This window comes from Cetorhinus maximus, chromosome 6 (genome assembly GCF_964194155.1).
Source record: "Cetorhinus maximus chromosome 6, sCetMax3.hap1.1, whole genome shotgun sequence".
NCBI classification, from domain to species: Eukaryota; Metazoa; Chordata; class Chondrichthyes; order Lamniformes; family Cetorhinidae; genus Cetorhinus; species Cetorhinus maximus.
The window spans coordinates 42,275,697-42,297,087 of NC_135884.1; the positions used below are offsets into that span (position 1 = coordinate 42,275,697).

General features: G+C 39.9%; 1 protein-coding gene across 10 annotated transcripts in view; it reads right to left on the reverse strand.

Annotated features, from left to right (window-relative positions):
- Positions 1–21,391, reverse strand: part of magi1b (membrane associated guanylate kinase, WW and PDZ domain containing 1b) — a 457,254-nt gene that overhangs the window by 253,355 nt on the left and 182,508 nt on the right. Inside the window, exon 1 of one of the 10 annotated variants that reach the window (XM_078543665.1) lies at positions 20,334–20,492. The exons of 8 other annotated variants lie outside the window; for them this stretch is intronic. The gene's annotated coding sequence lies outside the window, so the exon portion shown is untranslated. Of the gene's footprint in view, positions 1–20,333; positions 20,493–21,391 lie in introns of those variants that run through there. One more of the 10 variants, XM_078543668.1, reaches the window with a different exon arrangement.

A 21,391-nucleotide genomic window follows, 5' to 3' on the forward strand; every position in this document is an offset into this window, starting at 1 on the left:
CATTGAATTTTTAAATGTGAGATAAGTGGGGAAAAAACCTGGGTGAGAGACCGGTAAACAACATCTAAAGTAATACCAATTCGAAGGGTAGCCTGTGTTTATTTAATAAGGTCAGAGTTAGAATTGTGAACACACTGAACAATGGGTAAGCTCCTTCTGCAGAGACCAGAAGTCTACAGTTGTCTCCATAAAAGGTATAAATTATTCATGAGGGTCCCAGATCAAAGAAAAGTTGTGGTTTGGTTTCCACTTTGATCTCTCCATTTGGATCGCTCTTCAGGTAACTTGTGGCCTGTTCTGGATTGGGAAGGTTTCCCACAACCTGAATGACTTAGGTCTAACTCCGGTCAGTTTCTTCAAATACTCCTTTATTTACACTACACTACATTCTAAGCTTCTAGGTACGTAAAGTGCTCTCTTGTCCTGATTATTTCATCTTCCTCTGTCAGTCTGTTGCACATGACTGCTGATGTCACTGTTATATCATAATACACATCATTATCTCGTTACCATAACTGTTAGCCCATTATTCTACAAGTTTGAAAGCAAAGAGTAAACAGGGGAAGATCTTAAAGTACCCATATACTTTTCATATCAAGAGACAAGTTTGGGAATTTAAGTTAATGAATTGAAATTTCTGTCTGGAACATTCCAGATGGGCCACATTGCCATAGAGATAGATTATAGGGAGGCAGTCTATTGTTTTGGGTTTGTCTGTGTCCTTTTCTTACAGGAACAAGCATTCAGCTTGGAAGGCTATGAGAATCTGCCAGCAGCCAGAACAAGGGGCACAGAGATCCTTAGGAATCAGGAGTATTGCTGATCTGGAGCCACTAAGTAGGGATTGCCAGCGGGGCTGAATGAAAAGTCTAAATGTATGAGGAATTAAAATTGTCAGATTTGACTGACAAAGTTAGTGGAAGAGATCAGCAATGGAGTCCTCGCAGAGAGAGAGAGTGAGTTGTGGAAGTACAACTGCCAGACTGGGAAACTGAGGAGAGCCAAAGTGAACTCCTAAGAGTTGTGGCACACCTTGGTTTGGGCCAAAAAGGAGTGAATGAGTCCTCAAATTCCTGTAATGTATAGGAGAACTCCGAGGTGGAATTGAAAACAAAAACAAAACAAAAACCGGTCTGAGATTTTCAAGTTTAAATAATCAAGGTTTATGGAATATTGTGTTGTCATAGTAATAGTTGCTTTATTTAATTCTTCTACAGTAAAAGTTTCTTTCTTTTTATCACGGGATGTGGGCATCACTGACTAGGCCAGCATTTTTATTGCCCATCCCTAATTGCCCTCGAGAAGGTGGTGGTGAGCTGCCTTCTTGAACTGCTGCAGTCCATGTGATGTAGGTACACCCACAGTCGTGTTAGGAAGGGAGTTGCAGGATTTTGACCCAGCGACAGTGAAGGAATGGTGATATATTTCCAAGTCAGAGTGATGAGTGGCTTGGAGGGGGAATTCTAGGTGGTCGCATTCCCATGCATTTTCTGCCCTTGTCCTTCGAAGTGGTAGTAGTTGCAGGTTTGGAAGGTGCTGTTGAAGGAGCCTTGGTGAGTTGCTGCAGCACATCTTGTAGGTGGTACATGCTGCTGCCACTGTGCATTGATGATGGTGGAGGGAGTGGATGTTGAAGGTGGTGGAGGGGGTGCAAATCAAGCAGGCTGCTTTGACCTGGATGTTATCGAGCTTCTTGTGTGTTGTAAGAGCTGCACTCATCCAGGCAAGTGGAGAGTATTCCATCATAACTGAGAGTTCAAATTTCTCTTTAAAAGTTAATGGTTGCCTTGAAGATCACAACAATAATAAATGTCGACACAGAGATTTATAATGGAAAGCTCTGACAGGAAGCATCGGCAGAGCCAAGATTTTTAATATGTTATAGACAGTTAAATAATCTAGAAAGTTGGATTGGCAACTGCCCCACTGGGAAAGGGACCTGCTTTCTGTGACTAACCCCCACCCCATTCCCATGGGCATTAAGGTTCCGTGTCCAATTGATGCTAATGTGTTTGAGGGCGTGGGAAAAATGTGAAGTTGGGTGCAAGATATGAATGTGTTCCCTGATTCTAGCCATTACAATTAAGAATAGAAATGATTGGAAGTTTCCTTGAGCTGGGTCCCCAGGAAGGGAGAACAGGATGACCTTGTGTTTCTATAGGGTCACCTTCTGTAAAGTCCAAAACTGGACAGGCGAAAGCTATGAATAGGATCATAGTGTTCTGGCCAGGTGAGGAGCAGTCAAATAGATCTCTTCTTTGATCAAACAGGTTTTTTTAATTGAAAATGATATACTTGCCAATTCAGTGAATACTTAGCTGTTTACACACTGTGATTATGAAAGAACCAATAGGACAGGTTTTCTTAAGCTTAACAAAGAAAGAAGTTAGTTTTATTATACTCAAACCAACCTAAGTAAAACGAATAACATTTGCACCGACACGCACCGTTCACAAACACCTAACTACAGATTACAGAGCAGGGGAGGATGGGTTGGCCAAATTAGAGTACATAACAAAAAATAAAAGAATATACAGTTAGTAGTTTGGTAACTCGGCTGGCTTCAGGCTGAATTTGATGATCTCGTTGCTTCTAAGTTGAAGATATAGACAACTGAGTTGGTTGTTCTTCAGGAGATGGTAGAGCTGGGTTGGGTTCTTTTAAGAAATCTGAGGCTGCAGCAGGATGATCACAGTCAACAATCAGGGCTCGAAGCTGGCCAGGTGGGTTGGAGAAAAAAAGGAAGCAGGAGGGACCCCACTTAGGTCTTCCGCCTAAGCTGCTTGTCTTCAGTTCTACTGAGAAAATATGTGTTTAACACATACAAAGAGTTGGCTTGCCATGTGACCTTTCTTCTCCAGCTGCCAGGGGATTCAAAAAGAGACATTGTCCATGTATGCCAAAGGTGATTTGATTAGCTCATGTCTGGAAGCTAACTTAGCCAGGGTTTCATTGTCCAAGCGATTAGTCTAAATAGCCCACCTCCAACAGTTGAATACCTCAGGTAAAAACAAAAAGCTAAAAGCTACTACGGATGCTGGAAATCCAAAACAAAAACAGAATTACCTGGAAAAACTCAGCAGGTCTGGCAGCATCGGCGGAGAAGATTGCCAAAGATGCATTGCTATTGAGATAGGAGATGAGAGCCCTTCACACTTCCCTGAAGTCATAGTCTTTGATGGGTTTTGTAGACAGTCTGACTCCACTCCAATGAATTTGAATGTGGAATGTACGGTAATGCAAACAGGGGTGAGTCATCTTGCACTATGAGTTCAAGTCACTTTAGGCTCTGTGACTTTAAAAAGTCTGTTTTTAAAAGTTCAATTCAGGTTTCCAGCCGATGGATTAAAAAATCAGCATTAGGCATAAACATACCTTCATGACACTAGCTTCAATTCTTTGGTTTGTTTTGTTGATGCAAATTCATTGAAAATCTTACCAGCTAACACCTGAGCATGACACATGCAGGAATGAAAAAATGTTGCATTTTAAATCTTATACAGATGTTTGCCTCTGTTTTTAGATATTTATATGCACACTGTGCAAAATCAGAACCATATAGTATGGAACCAGATAGATTACAATTTTAATTGCACATCAAGAGAACTTGCCTTTGTGTTTACAGAAACTTCCACTTTACAGTAAAAGTACATTCTGTCACAGTTCACAGCGTCAACGTAAATTGGTCCAGAATTGTTTCTTTATTTGTGTCACTCACAAGATGCATAAAATAAGGGAAGACAGAACCATATTTTCATTAGATTTCAATGAAACTGTTTCTAACTTAATCTGGTGCCTTTCCTCTGAAAAACAGCTTGCCTTCCTGGTGCAGCTGTTTCGGTTGATGTCGGTGCTGGATGTAACTGCTTTTAGTGCAACGCTGCCCCCTATAAGGATTTTTCTTTGGAGCAACAAGCACCCAGATCACTACAAAATTATCACCATGGAAACCAGGTGAATACACTGCTCGGCTTGCTCAAAATCCCAACACCTTTGCCACCTTTCTAAATAAAGAGTAATTGTACCAATAAGAGCATCAATCTAGATTGAACACAGTGTGCCAAATAAATATAAATATGTCAATACTGATGAATGAGAGGCTGCAACTCTGGATATCTACAAATATTAATCATTAGTTAACGGTGTGCAAGGTATTGTCTTAATGTAAAAAATTGTTGATTATGAACTCATCAACATACATGAACAAATGTGATTTACCCAGTTCATAATGACAATGTGCTCAGTATATCCAATCACAGTATTGTCACACCTAGCACAGGCATTTCATATTATGAACTTGCAGTCTATACTTTTAATAATTGGACACAAACAAGCTGTTAAGATGGCTGCCGCAAATCTTGTGACTTTTGGCATTTGGACTCCTGATAGTATCAAGTCTCCAGGAAATACCTAATTAAATATGGACTTGTGAGGGTACTTCACAGCCATGTGTGGAATTCACACATCTCATTGTTTAAGGATGTGCCAACCGGAGTTTCCAGGCTACCTGTCTCCATGTTTCACACTGGACAAAAGGGAAGATTAAAACTCAATGGCCACTATTAACTTTCCATTGTATCACAATGACCACCTCCACCCAAACTAGACTGGGTGTGGCTCAAAAGTGTCAAACCCAGTAGTCATGTGATCAAAGCTGCTTTCAATGACTGTACCCTTATTACCCCAACAGATCTATCAGAACCATCAGTTGTCAGCCAGTCTGAGAACCAGAATCTGAAACTAGCAAAAAAATCATCAAGCAGCTAAAGTACTTAATCTGTTCCAGTTTACCTGAAAACCAACCTCCTAAATATTCAACTACAAAAACTTTGCAACCTGCTTTGAACCCTTCACTTTACAAGGCCGTTACTTCAACTTTAAATCATCAAATCCATTCAAGAAACCACATGAGACCGGAAGTCATAAATCAGAGACTGAATTAACTCTAATCTGTAATGGTGCACTATCTTTACCTGTATACAATCTGTGTGTGTGTGTGTGCGCGCGCATGCACGTGCGACTGAGTATGTGACGTTGCTTTAATTCGGGGTAAGTGTGTGAGAATAAATAACTTTATTTATGTTAAACTCACAAAAGCTTGCTGCTAAATTATTTAATTGGAATAGACATTCCAAGGGTAAGAAAAGACACACCTCTTTCCATACGAAACATACTGATTATGGACGGAGAGAGAGAGCAGGTACATTCTGTCCATGACAGTAGTGGGTGGGGTTTTACAAGGGGCCAGAGTGAGGTGTGTGGAGTGTTTGAGTACAGAGGGCATAGGTCTGAAAGGGCTTAGGGTAACAGGGTGGGACAAGACCATGGAAGGATGTAAAGATGAGGCCAAGAATTTCAAATTTACCAAGTTGGGGAATAGGTGCAAGTCAGCAAGGACAGGAATGAGGGGTGGGTAAAATTTAGTGCGAGACAGAAACTATTACAGAGTTTAAGACAAACTGGAGTTTATGGAGGTTGGAGGATTGAGGTAGCAAGGAAAGCACTGGAGTAATCCAGTCTGGTGATAACAAAGGTGTGCATAATTGGGCAGAGATATACAAGTATAAAATACTCAGTTTAGGGTTAAACAAAATGTCAAACAAAAACGTATGTAAGGAATGTAAAATACAGTCAATTCTTTGGGGAACTGATGGCCTGAAAAAGTCTTAGCTAAGCTTTTCTCCATTATTTGCAATTGTCATTCATGCTGAAAAACAACCTTTTACTTTTTGATTCACTATGTCTCTGGGTGTGCTCCTTCCACAAAACAGTGACAATCCACCTAAAACTTAGCGCCTCTTTTGACAGGCTTCTCTTTATAGACTTGTATTTGCATAGTTCAACACACTACACTTTTCTGCTACGACATGTCTACTTTGTATGTAAAAACAACTCAGTGAAACAATCCGAATATAGTGGATCCCAAACAAAATTCTCCAAATTCTACAATCATTAAAGGAAATTGTTAATTTAGGAATCCAACAGAAACTTTAACAGGATTTTTAATATCTGCTGCCATTTAAGGTGATAAATCATATTTTAAAAAGTGTTTCTGAAGAAGAGGAATTTTGTCATTTAAATACCATGTTTCCAGCATTCTCCATGCTTCTGTAAAACGGCCTACTTTAGCACCTTTATGTAGTTTGGGATTTCTTTAAAGTGATTTCACAGACAGCACAGCTGTTTATTAATGATGTGATACTTCTAAAATGTGATATGCCAATATAACTACTATATGGGGGAAAAGGCTTCCTCTGTTCAATATTAATAAAAAATCATAATATATTTATTATTCTCAAGTTAACGATTTTCCTACAAATAACACAGAAGATGGGCTCTATCTGAACTGTTTCATCTGGTTTGGTAAGTAAGAGTAGAATATTGGGATATTGCACATCAGCAGGTTACAGCTGCATTCTTAGCGCCAGTGAATATACCTCCACTTGTCCTACAAGTTTTCAGGATTGAAGTTTTCCTAAGACTAGGGACTTTCAATCATACAGAGTGGGAAGCTCTGCTTATGTTACTCCGTTCAAATAAATCAGTCGACTGTAATTGCTGACCCTCCATCTGTGTCTTAAGGAATCTGGTTAGGGTTTTGGACATGAAGGTCCATTAATAAGTCAATATCCAATGGGATGTTTAGAGAACATTGTTCCTGGTAAATATTGCTGGTAATGAAAAATAATAAAGGGGAGACAAAGGCAAGTTTTTGTTGCAAAGAATCAATAACATATTGAAAGGGACCAGCCAATTATACCTATTTCTGGTGTAGAATCGGGACAAACTCTACATTGTAGACTAACTTGAGCACCGTTTCTGAGTAATCTAATTGAAGTGGATTTGGTCACCTCATGGAAGAAAGTCCATTTGAGAGTTTGAGAGGTGGACGTGGTCTAAGCCAAGAAAAGAAAAAAAACACCAAAACAATAAAAAAAAGAGGAAATTGTGTAAATGCAGAGCAGCTCCAGCATTATCTACAGAAAAGGGATAGATTAAGATTTTGGATGTCAACCCATCATTGGAACTGGGGAGTCTGATAGGACATTATACCCATCTTTTCAGATATATTTCCAGCATTTCTTGTATCTTTTTTATAAATATTTTCATTCTATGCAGCTTTTTCTTTTAAATACACTATAGAAAACATATTTTTATTATTGGTCTGAGCAGGAAAAACATTCAAAGGTCTTTTTCAAGGAGTGAGTGGTAAGGATCTGGAATGCACTGCCTGAGGGTGCAGAGGAGGCAGATTGTGGCTTTCAAAAGATAACTGGATAATTATCTGCAGAAAAAAAATAATTGCACGACTACAGGGAACAGAAGGGGAGTGGGACTAATTGAGTTACTCTTGCAAAGAGCCAACACAGATACTATGGGCCAAATGGTCTCCTGTGCTGAGAGCATTCCATGATTCTATGAGTATTAATGCTGTTCTCTATAAATATTCTAATATTGACATAGAGGGTGGAATCTGGTGGAGGCAACAGGGATCTTGGCCACCGGCTAGAGAGCCAGCAGGACCTCTGCGTCACCTCTTTTAGGGAAGGCCCGTCACATCTTGTGCCACTCAAGCACTTGACAGGCCGGTGACAGATCTTCCCCCAGGATCAAGGACCCCAGGGCGGAAGTCCCTGCCCGCTGAGAGCTGCTGCCAATTGGTGGTTTTCTATACTCATCAGCGCTACTGGGGACCTGGTGGCCACTGTCAGTACAATATCCACCCTTGGCCTCAGATTGAGGAGCGATCCAAGCACTGATCAGTGATGGTGGGACAGGGGTTCCAGTATTTTGTTGTTTGGGGGGGTGGGGGGTGTGGCGGGCAGGAGCATTTCTTAAGGGAGAGGATGGGTTTGATAGCAAGGGCCAGGTATGGTTCTCAGCAGGGAACTCCTTCCTTCCCAATACCCAATCTCTTGATCAGACACTGAGTATCTTTGAATCAGCAGCAGCTTCTTAGGTGGGAATTTGCCCACTTACTGGCCTCAATTGGCAGTGGGGCAGGAAAGTCGACCATGGGCCTTGATCAGGGTGGAGGCAGGAAGATGGCAGGAACAAGATTCCGCCTTTAGTCAAACTTTTAAGATTAAAGGTGGAGGATGGTGAAAGCAAGCAACTGCAGAGTCCAGTTAATCAGCTAAACAAACCGTGGTGTAGGGAACCTTCCAAAGGATTCAGTGGCTAGCAATGCAAATTACTTTTCATTGCCCTTCAGCAAGGACCAATTTGGTGATGGTGTGTCCTTCAGTTTGCTTCTGCTTTAGTGAGTGATGAATACAGAAGGATTCCAAAAGCTTGATTTGATCTGGAAATTCCAGCTCACTGCTCCAAGCACATGTTCTATATTACACAATGAACCTGTTTAAAAGTTGCACCTAGTTCTGAACAACAAGAATTTTCCACAGCACAGCTGAGCAATTACTGGGCATTTGTGAAATAATCAGCACAGCATTGGGAACTTATCACTTTGCTTCAAACTTTACATAACACCTATAACTCAGTTTTCAACATCAACTTAAATGCTTTCTATATAACTACATTAAAAACACATACAACAAATATTCTAAAGCTGGTTGATAAGTGCAGAGCAAACAGATGACAAACATCTGGGTGATTTAATCAGTGTAAATCATTCATTAACTCGGAATGATATTCTACAGATAAAAAAAGTGTCTCAACTGTGCAGCTACCAACTCAATAGCTTGTTCTCTCAGAGGATCATAAAACCAAAATATGTTTCTCATATTCTACAACTGAGAGTTGTATTTCTTCATAAAGTGACAAATAGCTTCTTAATCTTTTATTCAAAGGGTAAAAACGAAAAGCTTGATCCAGAACCTACTTTCTGACATACTTTTTCCTTACTAAATCCACAAACTATGCTAAAAGGTGAGGAAACAATGGCTGGCTGCTCCTGAAGGGGTGGTTTTCTCGCTGGGGTACACTTCCTCAGTCACTACTTCTCTATAACTATTCTAATATTGACAGATAGGGCGGAATTTGGTGGAGGCAACAGGGATCTTGGCCATCGGCTAGAGAGCCAGCGGGACCTCCGTGTCATCTCTTTTAGGGAAGGCCCGTCACATCTTGTGCCACTCAAGCACTTGACAGGCCAGTGACAGGTCTTCCCCCAGGATCAAGGATCCCAGGGCGGAAGTCCCTGTCCGCTGAGAGCTGCTGCCAATTGGTGGACCTTCCCCGGCTGCCAATCTTCCAAGTGAACAAGTTTCAGCAGTGACCTGGCAGTGAGGAGCAGGAGCATACTCAATATTTCAGGAAGATCATCATAATCATATATGGAGGTGAAATACTGGGAAAGTACTGCCTGCCTGATTATTAAAGTAACAGTGGATTTTGGAAAAAGGATGAAAATATTACAAATAGTAAAATTCTTCATTCGGTGAACAGGCAGAGATTATAGGTTACAGAAACACAGAACTTCAGAAGCAGTATCAGATATTTTTAAAATTGAGATTTTATTCATAAAAATACATTGAATGCAATGGAATTGATGATCAGCCACAGAAGATAATAGGTATATGATAACTGGAGAAATGTTCAAGGCAATTATGGCAACAAATGCTGGCCTTGTCAGCGATGCTCAAATGGACGAAGAAAAAAAATCATTATGCAAAAGATATCAGCGGCATGGAAAAAATACATTGAATGCAACGGAATTGATGATTGGCCACAGAAGATAATAGCCATATGATAACTGGAGAAACGATCAAGGCAATTATGGCAACTAATGCTGGCCTTGTCAGCGATGCTCAAATGGAAGAAGAAAAGAAATCATTATGCAAAAGATATCAGCGGCACGGAAAATAGAATCATTGAGATAATACCAGGGATAACAGAATGCAGTTATGATGAGTGACTAGAAAACTACGTGGAGGAGCAAAGGCGACTCTATCAGTACAGGATCGACATTTGGAGGGGTTTGAGGAACAATGAGGGAATAATTATTTTCTTTGATTAGTGAATTGCTAACGAGTGGTTATCAAGTTAGGAATTTTACCAAAAGCAGAAATGGGAAGTTACACAAGTTATTAGAGTGTGGAATTTATTGTGGGACATTTATTCATAATTTGCATAATTTACCAACACCATCCCTTTTTCCTGGCAACAGTCAGAGATTAAACCAGTCTGTTCACAACTTGGTGTCAGATTTGATTTCGAGATGAGTTTCCGAACTAATATTCATGCCATTACTAAAACTGACTATATCCATCTGTGTAGCACTGCCCAACTTTGCCCCTGTCTCAGCTCATAGTTTCTGAAACCTTCATTCATGCCTTTGCTACCTCTAGACTCAACTATTCCAATGAACTATTGACTGGCCACCCACAATCTACCCCTTTAAACTTGAGATCATCAAAAACTCTGCAGCCCGTGTCTTAACTCACAGCAAGTCCAGCTTCTCTATCAGCCCTTTGCTCTCTGACCTACACTGGTCTCGGTCAAGCAAATCTTTCAAATAGTCCTCTTTGTTTTCAAGTCCCTCCATGGCCTTACCCCTTCCTATCTCTGAATCTCCTCCTATCACACAACCCTCTGAGATATCTGGACTCCTCTAATGCTGGACTTGGGAATCCCCAATTTTAATTGCTCCACTATTGATGGCCATGCATTCAGTGCCTAGTCCCCAAGCTTTGGAATATCCTTACTACATCTCTCCGCCTCTCTCCCTAGCTTTCCCTCTATAAGACACTCCTGAGGCCTACTTCTGTGACCAAACTTTTGGTCAGTTGACCTGGTGTTTCCTTTTGAGGCTCATTCTCATACTTTCTTTTATAAGGCCGCTGTGAAGCACCTTGGGATGTTTCATCACGTTAAAGGTGTTATATAAATATACGTTGTTGATACTGGTACATCAATGATTTGGACTTGGGAACAAGTAACTCAATATCAAAATTTGCAGATTATATCAAACTCAGGGGCAAGAGGGAAGGGGAGGATGGGGTGTGATAGTTACTACTGAGGAAGAATACAGCAAGAAGACATTAGAAACCTTGCAGATTGGGCAGTTAAGTAGCAAATGAGCTTTAGCATAGGTAAATGCAAGATGACTGGGGATGCAGGTGAACAAATTATTAAAAGTAGCCTAGGAGTTCACTAAAATAATTTAAAATGCTGACAAAGCACTGGGAGTTACTTCTGGAGTAAAGGATTCAAAATATTGAAATTATGTTAAATATGTATAGGATCCCTGTCAGGCTGCACTTTGTACTGTACACAGTTCTGGCCTCCAAACAATAAGGAGGACATGGAAGCACTGGAGATAGGATCTGGTATTTTTTTGGGGGACACAGAGTTTACAGCTATAGGGAAAGATTGAACAGATTGGAGATTTTTCTTGAGAAAAGCAAGACCAAAGGGAGATGAATTATGAATGGGTTGGACAGGGTAGATGTGGAGAGAAAGTTCCCACTTGTGGAAGAGACCAAAAGTAGAGGCCATAAATAATACAAGATAATTACTAATATATTCAATAGGGAAATAAGAAGAAATTTCTTTACTCAGAATGGTTAGAATGTGAAACTAGCTACCACAGGAAACAGCTGAGGCCAATCGCTTATGGCTTTAAAAGGGAACGAGATGAGTACATGACAGAAAAAGGAATAGAAAGATATGCTTAAAAGGCGAGATGAGCTAAATGAAATGGCAGGAATTTCATGTGTGCTATAAATATAGGCATGTCAAAGCACCTATTAAGGTCTGAGTGTAGGTTTGAGGTGGAGGAAACTGTTAGCAATGGGGTTGGGGAAATGTGAGACTGGAGCTGTAGGTGTAGAGTTGGTCTGTGTCTCTGCTTTGAAGAGTGAAGACCTGAAGGGCAGGTCAAATTTGACCCCAACAACTGATTTGAACTGATTATATACATTTTTAAATAGGCATTGCTTAGTGCAAAAAGAGGTTTTTAATTTTTAATTAACAAACACAACACCCTGTCCTATGGCAGGCATTTTACAATGCAACACTGTTTCACACGCATTTTGCAGTTCTGCTCTCAAACTGTTAACACTGGGAAGTACAGGTTACTGCTCCCAAGACTCATTAAGTATGTTTGGATAGAAAAATTAAACTGAAAAACATCAGGGTCATGTACAGGGAAGGGAGATGCTACTGATACAGGAATTAAGTAATTACCATTTAGATTTTGGTTTTGACTGGCATCAATATTTATGCATTTGAAAAGCCTTACCATCTATAATTCATGAGAAAATGATGGCAGTTACTGCATTTAATCAGAGCTGCAAACACAGCAGATACTTCAAACCTGGTGATATATTGGGACCTAGATAATCAGCCACTCTGAAGATGCCAATGTTTGTCAGTCAGACCATGTCACTTTCCGTGTAAGTTAACATCGTTTATTTAGTAGCCAAGCAAGTTAATTAAACATATATGAAATATACCCAGATCGAGTCTCCGCTGTATAACTATTTACATGTGGTTGGATTTGAAGTGGTTTCCTTTCTAAAAGTAGAACAGCCTTTCTGAAGTGCACTCAAGTATCAAATAGACTAAGTTCTAATGCACTTGTCATGGTGCAAGTATTTATAAAGCTTGACCAACAGACAAAGGATGCTGAATATTCCAATCTACCAATCTATATCTCAAAGTCACAGATCCAGCCAGACTTTAAAGAACTTCCATTAAGCATGCTTTTTTTTTAAATGTTACATTCTAGCAAGATAAAATATTTAACATCATCCATCCCATGAATTTGTTGATCTCAGCTGTTACAATTGTAGGGTCATTATATTTAGCTTCAGAGCCCCTCTGTTTGGCGAGGGGAAATCAGGCGTGGTTCTTACCTGGTGGCACCACTGGAAAACTTCTGGGTGAGGACACCCTGTGAGGGAACGGCCAAGTTCGGATCTGGGGTAAAATAGCTTGCAGCAAGACAACGGCCAGGATTTTCTGGCCCCGCCCGCTGCTGGGATCTTCCAGTCCCGCTGAAAATCAATGGGCCTTTGACTGGTCCACCGCATCCTCCACAACAGGTCACACCATGGTGGGGCCGGAAAATCCCGGCCACCATCTTGGTTCATGTATGAAGAATACGTACTTGAGAGAGGTACTAGCACCCGCAGAACTGTACCCCGGGACGGGTTCAGCATCTTTAGCAGAAAATTAAAAATAAATCACTTCAGGGAAAATAATGCAATTACCAGTCCTTGATCAATGGTGGATAGCAGAGAAGGTGCGCCCCCTTGCAACATCAACACATTATGTCACAAGAGTGGAAGAGGTGACTTTGCAGCCATGTTTCTGCCCACAATGAATTCCTGATTTTAGGCAAGTCGTTGAGGCCATTACTGCATACGGATTTCCCCCAGAAATTCTCTGGCAAATTTCAAACGTTTCTGGAATACTGCAGACAATGGCTTGGGAGCAAAATAGCTTTCCGATAAGATGTCAAACCATGGTATCATGTGCCATCCCAGATGGTCATCAAAGATTTCATGGATCTATTTCAAAGGAGAAGAGCAGGGGTGTTCTCCACGGAGCCCTAGGCAACAATTATTGCTCAACCAATGTCAAGAACAGATTGCATTGCTGTTTGTGGGAGCTTGCTGTGCGCAATTGGCTGCTGCATTTCCTAAAGTACATCTGTGACTACACTTCAAAAAGTATTTTATTAGCTGTAAACAACTGTGGGATGCCCAAAGGTCATGAAAGGTTCAATATAAATGCTTTGTTTCATCTCCTCAACTGCTGTGGTGCATAACATGTAGGGAATTTGAGAGAAGTACAAAATAATTTCAGACTCAAACATGACCAATCCCAACTTGGGCAAGTTTCTAAAAGGGTGCTTTACCAAGAAATTGAACTCCAGTGTGAGTTGTCCATTAAGGGTGCAACGTTGGAAGAAAACATTTCAAAAACATATTATTTTCCTTTATTATCCTTTCTGAAAGTGCTGGACACAATATTTTTTGGTGGCATTAAACTAAATTCTTACAATTTATGGCACAGAAATGGTAACAATATTATTCAATTTTCGTTGCTTTTACATGTTCCAAAAGATACTTTGTGAACTTCCGGCCATTTCAGGATATTTTTAATGATTCACTTATAAATGTTTCCTTTTCAAAAAAACTCCAGAAGACACTCATCCATGATTGGATAATCATTGTCTAAAGAAACTGCATATATGCTCTGTCATACACCAAGCTACACTGTAATTAAAGCAAGAGGAAGTGCTCTCAGCTGGTTGTTTAATCAGGCCTGGTCAGTTCCAGATATTATGAATGACTGCTACAATTATAGATCACAGGAGCTGAATGATATTTATTCCAAATAGTAAAATGCTCAACATCTGCTTTCTGAAACAGCCTTGAACAGCCTAGATCTAATTTTAAGGCTTCCCCCACCCTCGCTCCCCCCTGGCCCTGCCAAACAGAGGAAATAGTTTCACTTTATCTACCTTACCAAATCCTTTAATCATCTTTAACATCTCAATCAAATCACCCTTAATTATGCTGCGATTCCTAAGAATGACAAAGATTCCACTTAGTTGAGTCATTTATAAAATAAGCACTGAGACTATAGCAGATAATAGTCAGAACAAGACAAAAAACAAAATCTCTAGATTATTTCTGTATTCTAGCCATAGATTAAAGAGAACTGAAAATTATGGAAGTATACAGGATAGTGAAGCAGCATCAGTAAAGAGGAAATACAGGTTTATGACCTTTGGGTCTATATCCCGGAACATAATCAGCAAGCCTGGAGATCAAGCCTGGAGGACATGTCAGGTGCAGCATCAGGCATACCTAAAAATGAGGTATCAACATGATTAAGCTACATCACAGGACTATTTGCATACCAAACAGCAGAAGCAGCATGCAATAGAGCTAAGTAAGTGATCCTGAAACCAAGGGACCAGATCTAAATTCTGACTTCTGCCGCTAAGAATGACAAGGGCAGCAAATGCATGAGAATACCACCACCTTCAAGTACCCGCTCCAAATCACACACCATCATGACTTGGAACCAAATCGTCAGTCCTTCATTGTGGCTGGGTCAAAATCCTGAATCTCCCTTCCCAACAGCACTGTGTGTGTTACCTGCACCAGATGGACTGCAGCGGTTCAAGGAGGCGGCTCACCACCACCTTCTCAAGGGCAATTAGGGATGGGCAACAAATCTTGGCCTTTCTAGCGACACCCACATCCCTTGAAAGAATTTTAAGAATAACCTATTTTTTCTCTTTATTGATGTTCATTTACCTACTGTACTTTTTCACATACATCAGTTGGTATTTCAAATTTCCAGTTTTTCTTTTTATTTTGATATTCACAGATTAGCTGACTTTTAAAACTACAGATACATCAGTGCGGATGCCAAAACCCCCCACATAAAATTGGGAAGCTCGTGATGGAAGGGAAAGGGGAATGAAGAATTATTGAACCAAGGGAATCCCCAGTTAAGCAAAAATGTCCTCACCAAAACTCCACAATTCCAGCAAGAATCAATGGATTATAATCAAGAATTTCAGGCTAACTTTTTCCTCGATTGCCCAAGATTGATAAGTCTAATCATAGTATTGTGACCACAGCTCTGACACAGAGTACTCTGAGGAAATTCCTGCTCTGCATGCTCATAAGTCTGTAATGACCTGCATGGCTGCAATTCCAACAAACTATAAAGTCAATTACGTGGCCAATTTACCTTGTTCAAGTTTTCTTGATCTCCGGATTTGCCATCCATAAATAATACCAGCAACAGATTTTAACTGCAAAAGTGGCAGCACAATACCAAAGAGATTATTTAGGCATCAAGTCTGCACCAAGCCACAATGGAAAAGGACCTTCAGTACTACAGCTGATGCTGATCTATGCTTGTGTGCCTTCCGACTCCACAAAAAACAATTTCTAAATGTTTTGGAGCCTGGTCTTGTGGCCTCCAGAGGTCCCTTTATGTGCCACTGGTTAAGCCACTCAACACCCAGAAATACGACTATAAACAAATCGGAGTTGGATATGAGCGCAGGAGCCTAAAAATGGCCCTGGCAAATTTAGCAGTGGTCAAAAGTCCAGGAAAATTAGACCTTATTAAACTGGGTATACTGAATTTATATCCCATAGAATTTTAAATCCCTAACTACATTCTATCTTGGAATTAAATAGACAGTTTAAAGTGTAACCATTTACAAACTCTGACATTTCTAACAGCTCCCTGTGACTTGGAAACTAACAGCTGGCCTAGTAATTGTTTACAGATATGAATATCTCACACCTTCTTCCCAGTAAGACAATGTGGGCCCCCTTTATCCTTTAGCATTCAAGACATCCAAGCCTGTTGTCGGGCAGAATTCAGAACACGTCGCATGACTCCTTCATTCCTCTATTTTGCCCTACATTAAAGAGATAGCCCCAAAACACAACAGTTGGAAATTTATGGTCCCCCACTTACGGGTTTGAAGGAGGGGTGCTCACAGCATGTGGCCTGCCCATCACCACCCACCTGCTTCTGTCTCTCATTTTACCAGGGCTTTGGGTGAATTAGGAGGCTCTCCTGGCCTAGAGCCTATTGATGCCCTTAAGCGGCTAATTAATAGCTACTTAAATGTCTCATCAAGTCTCCGCCGCTATTTTACCCACAACAGGGGGAAGCCAACCCCCTCACCCCGTATTGATGTGGATGCACTCCCCACTGACTCTTCAGGTGGCAGGATGGAAAATCTTGCCATCCGAAAAAAATCATGCCCAACCATCTTACAACCTTCACATTTGTAACAAACTACAGCAAAAATAGCCTCATGTGGAGACATTGGACTCTATCTAACGAGACTTCACACACTTTACATTGATCTGTGTTTCTCCTCAACTACTGATATAGCTGTTGTTTCTTTCTGGTTGTTTTCATTCTAAATATTAATCAATTTGTAAGACTATCTTATCCTAAGTGTCTTTTTTCATAGATATGTTTCAGCATCTTGCATACGATTGTCACTTTCCAAAGCCAAACATTCTGAACAACTTCACATATTCACGTATACTACACTTTCATGGCCCAAGTAATATTCATCGAACAACAGTTTTTGAACAAGTGCAATAACAGGCTATTCAATTAGTATGAAGAATGAATCAAAAAGCTTTTTAATCTCAAACATCTTGTGAGTCTTGTGCAAATACTTCATGCAAAATGCAAATTCAGCCTGGAGTAAAATGAACAGTTGCCCCTTTAAACACCACATTCAGTCATGAATAGAAATTGTGACATCTTTATCTGATAGCACCTGAAGGAATAGAGTTTCTTTTTGCATTACACTGTCATTTTACATATTTTTATTAAAAGTTAATTAACTAAATTACAATATCAATTAATAGTATCATCTGAACATAATTAAACACAGGACTTTCTTCAATCAAAATTCACTCTTGCTAAACGAAGAAAATGTGTGGCTAAAGAACTGCTTGGCTCAACGACTTAAAATTATTATATTTATTTTGTGCTCACAGCTCCTAAAAATATTCTTAATCCATGGGAATTTTTTTGACAACCACAGGGCATCAAGTATTCTTATTGCTGGAAATTCTGAGCCAATCAATTAAAAGATAATTCTGTACTTATTTCATGGTCTCTGAGCACATATCCAAAAATCCCCTCCCCCAACCAAGTCCTTTCACGTTGGTTCCTCCATTAGCCTGCACTATTCTTCCCTTCCTTCAATTCTCTAGCCACCTGACCCCCAACTGCTCATATTTTTCCCATGCCACTCCATTTATTTCTAATTAGGGCTGCTACAGCTTTTTTTTATTTCCAATCTCAGCAGGGGTTCCTTATTTATTTTGTGGTTAGCTCAGCGCTTCCCATTTAGTCATTTTCCAACAGGCCATTCCTTCATTTTGGATTATATGACATCAGTCTTAAATTTGTCTTTAACTAGTTTGAACATGTCCCATTTTAGTTCCAGATTCATTTTGCACACTGATTCATCCCTACTCTTTCATTGTTTTTATTCCTTTCACCGTTCGCATTTTTTTCTTTCTGGACAGATATGTTTCAGCTCATTTATTGATTTTATCTCCAAACATTGCCCTTCATTTCTTCCTTTGTTTTCCATTGTGTCCCTTCTTATTTACTTATTTAATTTCATCAGTGTCCTTGTTAGTTACTAAATTACAATCTCCCCACCAATATTTATCACTGGCATTCTGCAGGCAAGAGCTAATGACATTATTAAAAAACACATCAAAAAACACCCAACACATTGTCAGGACTTTCACTATTACCATAAATATATATATGTATATATACACACAATGAATATATATACATTCACGTGCAATATATACATTATATATACATGTGCACAATATATACATATAATATATACTATATATTATTTGTACAATATACATATAAAATAGTTGTATAGTGAAATAATTAATCTTTATTTAATTGTTTCACTTTGGAATGAAAACAATATGCATTCAACTATAGACTGAAGCTGATTATGTCAGCCAAAGGACAATAAAAGTATTGAAGTAGATTGCATGCCTGGTTTCAATTGACTGCTGCATTTTACTTAAATGACTAGCAAATTGGATTGATAAAAGCTTTGCACATGGAGTACTTGCACCAACTACATTTTTTTCTAAACTTTAGCGCATTACAGTACTGAATTTCATCTGGCATTCTTTGCTCACTTAAATATTTGACCTCAAGTCTTCTCCAGTCATCAAACTACAAATTTAAACAGATTAAACTGTGCTTTCCGCCACCACCAAAGTGGTATTGTCTGACAATATGGCCAGCTGCCATTGAGCTTTTGCATTCAAAGTCACTTTTTCACTGACACTGTTTCAAATCAAGTCTGGTAACCACATAGTCTAAGATCTTCCACTATAGTACACCAAGGACCTTTGCGCCAAAGAATGTTTGACATGAAATGTATATTATTGTAAATGTAGAGGGGTACATCCAAGTGCCACGTACTATATTGAAAGGAGCTGAACTGTATTGCATTTTATGAAATATCAAATTTGAACTGTTTTGTAATGTGCTTTTACAAATTTTATGAATAAAACATATTTTTTGAAAAAAATTCTGGTAACCTGGATGAGCCAAGTTTACACCATGATTATTTGGTTTCTTTGTATCACCAGTAGAATTTAAGAATGAAAAAAATGAAGAGTCTACAGGGTAGACTTTAAACATGATGGAAATGAAAATTGGGCTGTTTCTACAGTGAGTGGTCAATCCACAATGCTGACTTCATACCTGGGTGGCAAGTTGAAAATTTAACCCTGCACTTCTGCTGACAAGATAAACTCAGAGTTGGCTATTGTCAATTGTCTCCTGGCACCTTGTCTAAAAGATCATCAGTATAAAAATGGCTCATGGCATTAACAGTTACTAGAAACACGAGTAAGGGTCCAATTTTAACCCATTCATCAAAATCAGGACCTTACTAATGGTCCCAAAATTGATCATTGAGGTATTCCACTCAGCACTTCTGTGTTTGAGTGGAAGTTTGAGTTTGAGACTCGATTTAATCCTGAGGCTCAATTTAAGTTGCTTGGAAATTTGCCAGCATTGTTGCCCATCCCTTAATGCCCTTGAACGGAATGGTTTGCCAGGTCATTTCAGAGGGCAGTTAAGAGTGGGTCTGGAGTCACATGTAGGCCAGACCAGGCAAGGACGACAGATTTCTTTCCAAATGGGTTTTTCACCATTATTGAGACTAGCTTTATATTCCAGATTCATTCATTAAATTCAAATTCCGCCAGCTGCTGTGGTGGAATTTGAGCTCTTGACCCCTGAGGATTAGCCTGGGCCTCTACATTACTTTGCCAGTGACATTACCACTATGTCACCATCTCCCCCATAGGGGATGGCACGCTTACCTCAGGGTGAGAAGGTTGTGAATTTAAACCCTCCTCTATGATTTAAGTGCATAATCTCGGCTAATACTGGAGTCCATGAAGAAGTGCAGCGCTGTCAAAGTACCACTTTTCCTGTGAGATGCTTAAATGAGCTTTCCTGATAATTCAGATAGATTTTCTACATCCCATGCAACTACAGAAAGAAGAGCAGCATATTCTCCCTTCAACTTGACCAACACTCCCTCACCAAAAGATTCAATTCACCACAAAAGAATTTATCATTTCCTCAGCTTATTTCTGACAGATGAGATAAGGTGTTACTTTGTTTCAAGTTCTTTCTTTGCTTCATACTTACACTGTTGTTAAATTTCATGATAGGAACGGAGAATTACTTACACAAACAATCATACTTCAGTCGCTGCAGCTCCAACATAATCTAAGTATAGTTTTACTTTTGTAAGAGATAATTATATTTTATTCCCTTACCTATGGAAGTTGCACTCCCTGTCAAACTATCCCATACAGCAAGTTGGCAAAGATCGACAGATGCAAGAGGTCTCCAACTGGGAATGTCAAGTTGAGGAGTGAGACGATGCAGTGATTTAGATCAACGCATTTTCACCTTAGAGTCAGAATCTAGTTAATTCTCTCCTCCTCCTGGCTATGTGAGTCAAAGGAAAACCAGCTTGGGCAGTCTCCAAACAGCTTCTATTGGGTGTAACCCACAGTTGAGAATCAACCACACCTCAGACCAAGCAAGGAACTAACTAACCACAAATTGGAACAAACTTGGCAGTCTCACTCAGAAAGGTTACAAGGTTAGCTGATGTGCAACAGGAAAAAATTCATTTCAGTACAGCAAGAGGCATCATTCCATTCTGATGGTGGGAGTTGAGGCATATTCCTGGGCATGAACAGCGCCTTCACTTGAGAAACCAACCACACTTGATTACTGGTGGCTGGTGCAATTTAAGCTTGCTGCCAGAACCACCCACTATGTTCACTCTACAACAGAGTCTTCATGCCTTCAACAATGCCTCACTAAATATTATTTACAAGGTTAATACCGCAGGCTGAACATAGTGGGCTGCAAGACCTAGTACTGTGATCCTACCTGGGCTTGAATGGTACCTGGGACATTTTGATACATTAAAATACACATTGTAAATTAATTGTTAGTGAAGAGGTATCTTTGCAAACTCCTGCAGCCCTATGACTTCCAACTCTGGTCCACTGTGCATTCATGCTGCCCCTCACCAACAATGACAAAAGTTTTAACCATCTTGTCCAACATTAAGAACTTTCTGCTATGTGGCAGCTGTGGCTAAGTGACAGCACCCTCACCCTTGCATTTGAAGCTTGTGGATATAAGTCTTGCTCCAGAAACATGAGCACACAATCCAAGTTTACACTCCAGTGCAGTACTGAGGGAGTCCTGCACTGTCAATGGTGCCAACTTTCAAATGAAACATTAAACAAAGGCCCCATCTATGCTCTCAGGTGAAAGTAAAAGACCCCATTGCACGATTTTGAAGAGGACAGGG